This window comes from Rhinolophus ferrumequinum, chromosome 9 (genome assembly GCF_004115265.2).
Source record: "Rhinolophus ferrumequinum isolate MPI-CBG mRhiFer1 chromosome 9, mRhiFer1_v1.p, whole genome shotgun sequence".
NCBI classification, from domain to species: Eukaryota; Metazoa; Chordata; class Mammalia; order Chiroptera; family Rhinolophidae; genus Rhinolophus; species Rhinolophus ferrumequinum.
This window is the reverse complement of record NC_046292.1, coordinates 64,055,436-64,064,249: the sequence shown is the minus strand read 5'-3', so window position 1 is coordinate 64,064,249 and position 8,814 is coordinate 64,055,436.

Below are 8,814 nucleotides of genomic sequence, written 5' to 3'. Positions count from 1 at the left end.
GGGACCAGAGACCCCGCCTGACACCCCGCACGACAACAATAAAAGCTAATATAGTTATTGAGTACTTTCTGTTTGCTAGGCACTGAGTTAGTTGTTTTATATGAATTATCTCCCTTAATCTTTAAAACAACAGTATAAAGTCAGTCCTTACCATTCTGTGGCTCAGTTTTTCAAGTTGTAAGATGAAGATAGTAACACCTATCTCTTGGTGTTGGAGTGGAGGTTACAAGAGATGGTGCATTTCGCGTGCCTGACATTGGTATTGCCCAATAAATGGTAGTTATAATTATTACCATGATGCTGGAGAGGCTGAAGACGAGATGAAAAAGGAAGAAGAAGATGCAATTATGACTCCGGGTAAGCAGAGTCTCTAGCTTATACTTGGACCCTCCCTCAAGTGCTCATTCTCAGAGGCTTCCTCTCCTGCCATGAACCCTGAAATGTCTCCGCCATGTCTCCATACATGTTTTATTCCCGTAAGCTGATGTACTGAGGAGGACTGCAACATCTATGAAGTAGGTGGATCTGGCCTTGGGTGGCCTCAGCCTTGGCTGGCAACATCTTGTTTCTCTCTTGGTAACAACCCCTCCCATCGAAAGCCCCTCCTCGCCCTCCAGCCTAAGCAAGTTCCTAGCAGGAACTTCAAGGAAGAGAGAAAAGAACCAAACCGGAGTAGGCCAGGCCCAGGAGTCCAGAGAGAGCCACAGGGTTGGGGAACATGGAAATGAGGTTTAAGGGCCAATAACGTAAAGATGCAAGAATAATCTGGGCAGTGGGAAAAAGGACTAAAGGAGTGTGTGATAGAGACTGGTAATTCTCCCCTTCCTCCTTTTAGTAATAGACCCTGGAAATTTTACCTGGCACATGGAGACTACATTTCCCAGCCTCCTTTATAGCCATAGGAGTAAGTTCTGGCCAATGGTACGTGAATGGAAGTGATATGAACAAATCACAGGTCATATGCCCTCCTCTTCGTTTGCTGCCTTCCTGTGGGTTGAAATCTAGACCTGATCTTGGTGAGGCAACTTCAGTCATGAAGGCAAAGGCAAGCCCTTGGGGTTGGTGAAGAAACAAGCTAGAAGTACCATGACTTCCTAGATAACCTCACCCTAGGCTACTCATTTATCTCGGGATTTTTACTTGAAAGTTCTATAAACTTCTACCTTAACTGTTTGATCCTCTAATTAAAGCAGCATAGCTTGTACACACTTGTCATTTGTTCAAAAGGAGCCCAATATCCATGTCCAAGAATGGAATTACTCTAGCCAGAATCCTAGCCAGCAGGCCACCAAATCCAGAAATCCTGATTGCTACTCTGGGCCTTCTATGAGGGCTCATGGGACTGGTTTTCTGGGTTTCAAAGGAAAGACAATGGGTTTCTGTGTGAAAATGTCTGGGGTGCATGGGCCCCTCCCCAGATATCTGCGACCAAGTTCAAGCTGATGCAGATGGTATTTCCCAAAGATCACAGAACAGCTATGCTTTGTAGAATAGCTCATTCCTGGGGAAAAACAGGACCTGGCTTTGTTCTCCATTACATGCCTAGTTCTTGGCCTGGCACACAGAAGGAGCTCGATAAACATTGATTTGAATAGCGATTGAATGAGTAATGAAGCTTATAAATTTTGAGCTCTCCAAAACAGGAACAGTTCTAGAAACAAAGACCCAAAATGGAAAGGCAAGAGTTGGCTCTGCTTGGCCAGTTTCTTCATGGGATGTCACTCTGAGAACCCAAGAGGCTGCAAAGGCTCTTTGAAGACAAGCTCCTCTCTGGGAATCCCTGGGTCGCTTCCCAAACTTTAGGAAAGAGGTTGGAGGATTTTAAAAAGTCTTTGGCTTTGGAAAAACTGATTTTAGGAAACTGACACTGGAGCACTGTAGACCTGAATCGAAAAAGTTGCTAAGAACAGAACACATTTCTTTGTTTCCCCATTTTGGGTGCCTCTCTCTGTTTGTTTCTATGTATTAGGTAGATCTGCTATGTCTCCCAGTCTTGACCAGGTGACCTTATGTAGTAGATGCCCTTTGGGGCCCACTGGCACAGGCTCCCTGATCACCTGCACTGAGTGTTCCAGGAATGTCCCTTGTGTAGGTTTTATATGCCCTCCTGTTATAGTTGAGCCTTGGTTGCTATTGGCACATCAGTGGGGGGGGATTGACCCTTAAGCTGACTGGGTTTGGCCACATCCACAGCTGATGGGCTGCTGTGTGGGGGCTTACCCTTCGGAATGGGATTCGTCCCAGTGGGTTCTGGTGCCTATTGAGACCAGCTTTTGGGTGTGCCTCTTGTGGGGCTAATCGGACAGTGCTCTGCTGTGGTCTGAAGCCAACAACCTCCAAGTATGTTGGTTATGGGCCCTCTTGCGAGGGGCTCCAGTGCAGGCCCAGCTCAGCCACTGCCTGTGACCAGCATGGGACTACCTGATAAGAGCTACAAAGCCATCCACGATCCACGGTTGTTCGCTGCCTCTGCCAACCCTGGAGGCACATGAGAGAGGTCATGCTGTGAATCGAGGATGTCTGCCACAGGCCCAGACCTGGGATAGCTCCAGGACAACCTGAGGCCTGCTGCCACCTGCTGGCTCCCTTAAGGTTCAGCCATTGATAAAGCCTCGTGCAGTATGCAAGTTGGGTGAGGCAGAGTCTCAGGGAGTCACTAGAGTGGAAAGAGTTGCCGTCACCAGGTTATGTAAATTCTGGTTTGATGCCAGTGCTGAGCTTGAAGCTACTCAGCAAAAGTCTCAGAGAACACCGAGGCCAGTTCCTGCCAGCCTGGGGTCTGTAGGACTCTAATAGTTTTCCAAGAAAGAGTGCAATGCAGGCAGGAGGCTATTCTTAGGGAAAGTATCTCTGGCGTTGGGGGAGTTGGGTAGGGTGGGATCCCAGTGAGTCAGCCGGGTGGAGCTGTGGAGCTCACCAGGCCAATCAGATTCGATTTGGCTGTAAATGTAGGAGGAGGGCTCAACACATTAAAGATGGCATTTGCCTGCCTGCTGCATGGAAGAAGGACTCCTCACAAGGAAAATATAGTCTGTTCACCAGCCCTTGTTCCGAAGTGACAAACTCCACATACCCCTGTATGTCTCTGACAGCCCCTGAGTTACTGTCCCTTCACTGGAGCCCAAGGTGAGTGCCTGGGAGTGAGAGAGTCTGTGCACGGGCCCTTTAAGAAGATGCCTAGGTTTTCTGCCTCCTTCCAACCCACCCAGATGGTCAAATTCCCTGCTGTTTTTCACAGGCAGGTGTTGCGGGGGCTTCTCTTTCTGGCATCAGTACTCTAGGTTGGGGAGCCTGGTATAGGGTTAGGTTCCCTCGCTTCTCTGAGGGGAATCTCCATGGCCTGGCTATCCCTCCCAGTTCTCAACCACCCCACGGAGGTCTGGGGTTAGCCAGACCCACGTCTGCTCCCCTTCTACCAGTCTTGATATGGCTTCTTCTCTGTATTTTTAGTTATAAAACTAAGTCAGCCAGACTTCAGATGGTTCTTCAGATTGATCGTTCTATTATTTAGTTGTAATTTTAATATGTTCACGGAAGGAAACAGGCATAGTGTTTATCTACTCCGCCATCTTGGATCTTTCCTTTTATTAATCTTAATACTTGCCCATTTCCTCTTAGAGATTTCAGATCCCATCTGATGCTAGAGTTGGATTGGATAAGTCTGTTAGCCTCTGTGAGTCTCAAATGCTTCATTTATAAAATAACATACACCTACACCTTAAGGTAATTTCAGAGGATAATACGCATATTTCTATTCTGTATATCTGTGATACATTGAAGGTGTTCAATAAACATAACTTTTCTTCCATCCTGGTCAGGCCTGTCCCAGAAAGCAGCACATGGACATATATGGAAAAATCTAGGTCTGGTGTGCAAGCCCAGATAAGGAGAGACGCCCCAGTGCTGACTTTCAGGGCCCTGCGCATGAGCCCTGGGCATTGCGACTTGCTGAGTGGCAGAATTGTCGTCTCACTCAATAGCATAAGTTATTTCTGGAATCTGATGTGGTTAGAGATATAAAAGGCAATAATATCACAATTCGATGATCTTTCTAACCTGAGATATGTCTGAGACCCCCATCTGTGATTGTGCTGTACGTAGCCAAGTACAACTGCACGTTACTCCCAGGCATATCGCCCCACAATCTGGTCTAACTCACTTCCTGTCTCCCTGTCTCTAACCCCTTGTATTCTTTTCCATTTATCTTCCTCTTTTCATCCTTTCACACAAGTGGAGATAATAGTAATACTATAAGTTGTTAAGTAGATCAAAGCAGATGTGTCTAAAGTGCTTTCTTAACCATAAGGTGCTATATAGAACTTATGTTTTATTGTTTTATTTTTTAGTACAGAAACTAGCCTATGTGTGTCACATACTATCAGTTAAAGTGCTGGTTTAGTTAATTTGGGGATTTGGTGGGATTTTTTGTTTGTTTTGCGGGGCGGGGGGTTATTCTTATTTGTTAGATTGGGTTTGTTTTTTGTTTGTTTTGTTTTGTTGTATTCTTGTTTTTTGGGGGGTGTTTTATTTGTTTGGGGTTTTTTTGTTTTTTGTGGGCTTTTTGCTTTTTTGCTTTTTTGTTGTTATTGTTCTTGTTTCTGTGCACATTCCAGTCCATAAGGGAACTGGTGGTATTTTAAAAACCTAGCTGGTCTCTCAGTATGGCTGAAACAGGGACATGAGTTTCCTGAGAGCTAATTCTCACTCTGCAGCATACCACCTAGACTTGCTCAGGTGAGAAGTGGCTCAGCTACCAATTCACACCTGGCACTCAGAGTGTCTGTCCTTGGGTCTTTTGATTTAGGGATTGTATTCAGAAACCACAGAGTGTTTCCTTTGTCCTAACATAAAAGACTTGTCTCTTGAGAGTGGCAGGTGCATGGGCCTCTGACTGAAGCTCAAACTCAGCAGCATTGGGGGACTCTGAGGTGCCCCCACCCAGGACCCCGCTGGGGTCTCAGTAATGATGTTTTGTTTCCCAGCCTGAGTTCTCAACCTATTGAGAAATAAGACAAAATACCAAGTAGTTAGAGGCCAAAACATTGCATTTATTACTGATCAAGTTCAGGTTGAAAGCTCTAAATTGTCTCTATCGGCAAACAGAACCTCAGCTGAAGTTTCAAGGCACTGCTGGACTACAGCAAGCCTCTCTCTGCTGGGCCAGAGCCTGCCCCTGAGGGGCTGAGCAGAATATGTGCTCAGAGAAGATGAATCTGCTCCCAAGAGGGAAAAGTGAGGCCCAGAGCCAAGCTCCCAATTTTTTCTTACCAAATTCACCAAGTAGAAGGAATTCTGCCATAAACTACTCCTAGCCAAGTCTTCCTCAGGCAAATGTTTATAGAAAGACAATTTCCTTTAAAAAGGACATCTGGTTACCCTGTAATCCATTCTACTTTGACATAATAATTAAAACACCTCTCTTCCATGCTCTTTCTGGTGTTTACCACAAACCCAACTTGCGTTCTGGCATTCACACCTCCCACCACTACAGTCACTTCTTCCGTTTACCTAACACCCAACACCTACTCACCACCAGCTGTAGTCTGAGGACACACAGAACGTAGTGGCCTGAGTTAGCATTTCCTCTTCAACTATTTAAATGCGCCAACCTGTTCCTCTTTTATTCTTACATAGACGCATTCTCTTGGGAGTTTCCATATTTTTGGACTTCAATGTCATTAAGTGTCACATGGACACACAACAGCAGTAAATGGAAAACCTAATCGTTGTGGGTTTTTTAGTCTCTCCCATTCAAGTGAGTCATAGCATTAAGTAAATACACCATTTCCTTTAAACCCTTAATCAGTTACATAAGGACCAAAGAGTTCACTCTGACCCTGTGTTATGGTAAGGTTTTTCCTTGTTCTGTGAAAGTTTCAGCAGTTACATTATACATTTTCAGGGATGATTGCCAATTCCTCCCTTTGCCCCCAGTCTTTCTCTGAGCATTTGTGTGTGTGTGTGTGTGTGTGTGTGTGTGTGTGTGTGTGAATGTGTGTGTGTTATGTTTTTGTTTTTAATATCAGCATCCTAGTCCTGCAAATAAATGTCACCTTTCCTGTTTTCTCAGCAACTTGAATCAATTCCAATTTTCTACTGGGTTTCCCTGTTGGTGTCTGGTATGTGTGCGTTGCTAGATTGTTCCAATGAGCTTCCCACTCTGTTTTGAAGGCATCTGAGATAAAGAGCATTACACTGGAAAGAAACTGACCTCTCTGATGCTTCAGAGGCTCAGTCTTCTCCTTCGAGGACCCAGGCGATGGCAGGTGTTTAAGAGAAACTGGCAGGTAGTTTCAGCCTCCTGTGTGCTCCCATCACCTTCCCAACAACACTTTATACGTCTTTCTACTCTGTACACACTCCCTGTATTTTAAAGACGTGCTTCTCTTTCTCCTTCTCTACTCTGTGAATTCCTCTAAGACAAACCTCTGTCCGATTCTTTTGATCTGTTTCAACCAGCTCCTGACTCCTAGCAGGAGCTCAGTTAATATTTAAGGAAAGAAAAGAAGTGAGGGAGGTCAGACGGGAGGCATGGGGTCCCAGGACCCTTGAATATACTAGTACCCCTCTCTAAAAAGCTGTTCCCACACAATTTCCCCCATCTAGTTCCTGTGTCCATCCAGCGTCACCTTCCCCAGCCCCACCCGAGTATCCTTTCCTGACTTTCTTCCTAAAGGAGCCACCACACACTAGCACACACGTATACATGCACACAATCCCTCTATCCTCCTTCCCTGTTGTATGTACTTCATGGTTCTCCACTACCTGAAATTATTTGAGCTGTATGTTTATGTGTTGCCTGTCTCGCTGCACTATAACGTAAGCTGCAGCAGGTACTATACCTTTACTATCTTAAATGGTGCCTGGCCCATCCAAGGTAAGTGCCTCACACATGTCAATTGAATGAGGCAATGGAGTAAAAGAGGCAGGAAGGAAGCGAGTGTCTCCTCTCTCCCTTATGCCCTATTTGATCAACGTGAAACTGTAGAGCAGTGGGAACCTCCGAGGAGAAAAGGGGAGCTGTTCTTCCGCCCTTTGCTGACCTGTCCCCTTGGCTCTTCCATGCAGACCGCAGGGTCCAGAAGGCATCGTTAGTGGGAGAACAGGTGAAGGAAGTGAGAAATGTCTTAAGCTATTTATCCTTCAAGATGTAAAGAAAGAATGCTGTAAGTAACGTGGCGATCCAGAGCTGTGGAGCCAGCCTAGCTACGCTTCCCGCCATGCTGCTGTGTGTGGTGAGGGCAGACTGGGCTTCTGTGGATAATGGGGACACAGTGTGCAAACTCTCACAGGCATTTGAGAAGACGGGAGGGTTTATTTTAGATACATCACGGGACCCGTGAACAGGTGGCATAATGAGGCCTCAGGAGAGCCTGGAGTCAGACTTGGAAAGCCAGAGCCCAGAGGCTGCAATACGGCTACTCCTCTGGTCACGTGGTCCTCATCTCTCTTTCACTCTGTGTGTCTGCTTCCTTCTCTGTTCTCCCTGCAGACCTGTGCACAGGACCAAATAGGGCTGCTCAAGAGGCTTGAGGCCCATTTCCCAAATTCCCAGGGGCAAATCTAATAGGTCCAACTTGGGTCAAGTGTCCACACCACTTCCAATCAGATATGGGGGGTGGGGTCACATTGTATGGGAATGGCAACTGGTGCAGGGTGCATAGAAGGGGGTATGTGGCTTGTGATCACCCCAAAACACACCATCTTTATACCTTAGTCAGCAGATTGCGTGCTCCAGACTGCAAAAATATCTAAGATGCAATTTAGTGTCGTTTCCTTCAAATGTCCAGATATTTTCCATTTGTCTTCTCTGTCATTAACCCACAATTACCTAGTACTGGAAGCATAAAATATAAAAGGCTGCCCTCTGAAATATTTGCTGGGTCACTAGGGCATTAAACACTTGTTTCCAGTGTAAGTGGACCTAAAGCAGCAGTCATGAGTCAATGACAGAGAAATGTGTGCTGCCTGAAATCAGCCTAAGGAAGGCAAATGTTACAGAATTCCTATGGGCAGCTTTCCCCCTTCCCTTTTCATTGATGTTGGGACGTGAGAAAACAACTCCTGGAATGTACCCACTGAGTCCAACCACCTCGACAAAACAGATGGTGTATCCTGAATCCACCCAAAACACACCTTTGCATGAAGTAATTATGAGGCCAGTTCGCACAGCCTTATGCTTCTCTCGCAGACTGTTTCTAATTCAAATGGTTTTCTAGCTATGTCGTCTAAGTGTATACAACACAAGATGACACTAGGTGAGATCGTACCTTGGATTTTTGAATACTTGGTACTTTTCAATCGATTTACCTTTAAGCAAAATGCTTCCCTCTGCTGTGGGAAGCCTATTTAATAGACTGGGGCAAGGCGGGATGAGGGTTACAACAAGGTCACTTCAAAAAGAGAAGTTGCACATTCATGTAAGATTTGTCATAACTATGGATGGATTTCCAAAGATGACATTTCCTGTGGAGAAATATTCCTACCCTGAGAAGTGTAATGCAGGTGTGTGTCCATCATTGTCCTGGCTTGTTGAACAATTTAGGGCCAGTTCTGTCTGGTCCTACGGTACTACTTACCCAGGTACTACTCCATGAAGACCCTCTAGGTGACCAAGACTTCGATCCTGGGGCTTTTAAGTGTCCCAAGTTATTGGAAGGGAGCTTCCCACGTGATATGGATTGGGCAGAGAGCTGAACAAAATCCTGGGGCACAAGTAGTTGTCTTTGGACCTAGCTAATCATCACTGTGACTGAAACCCACAAGCAACCCTCACCCTTGGTGAACACATCTAATCTAGGTCCTTGGGACAAA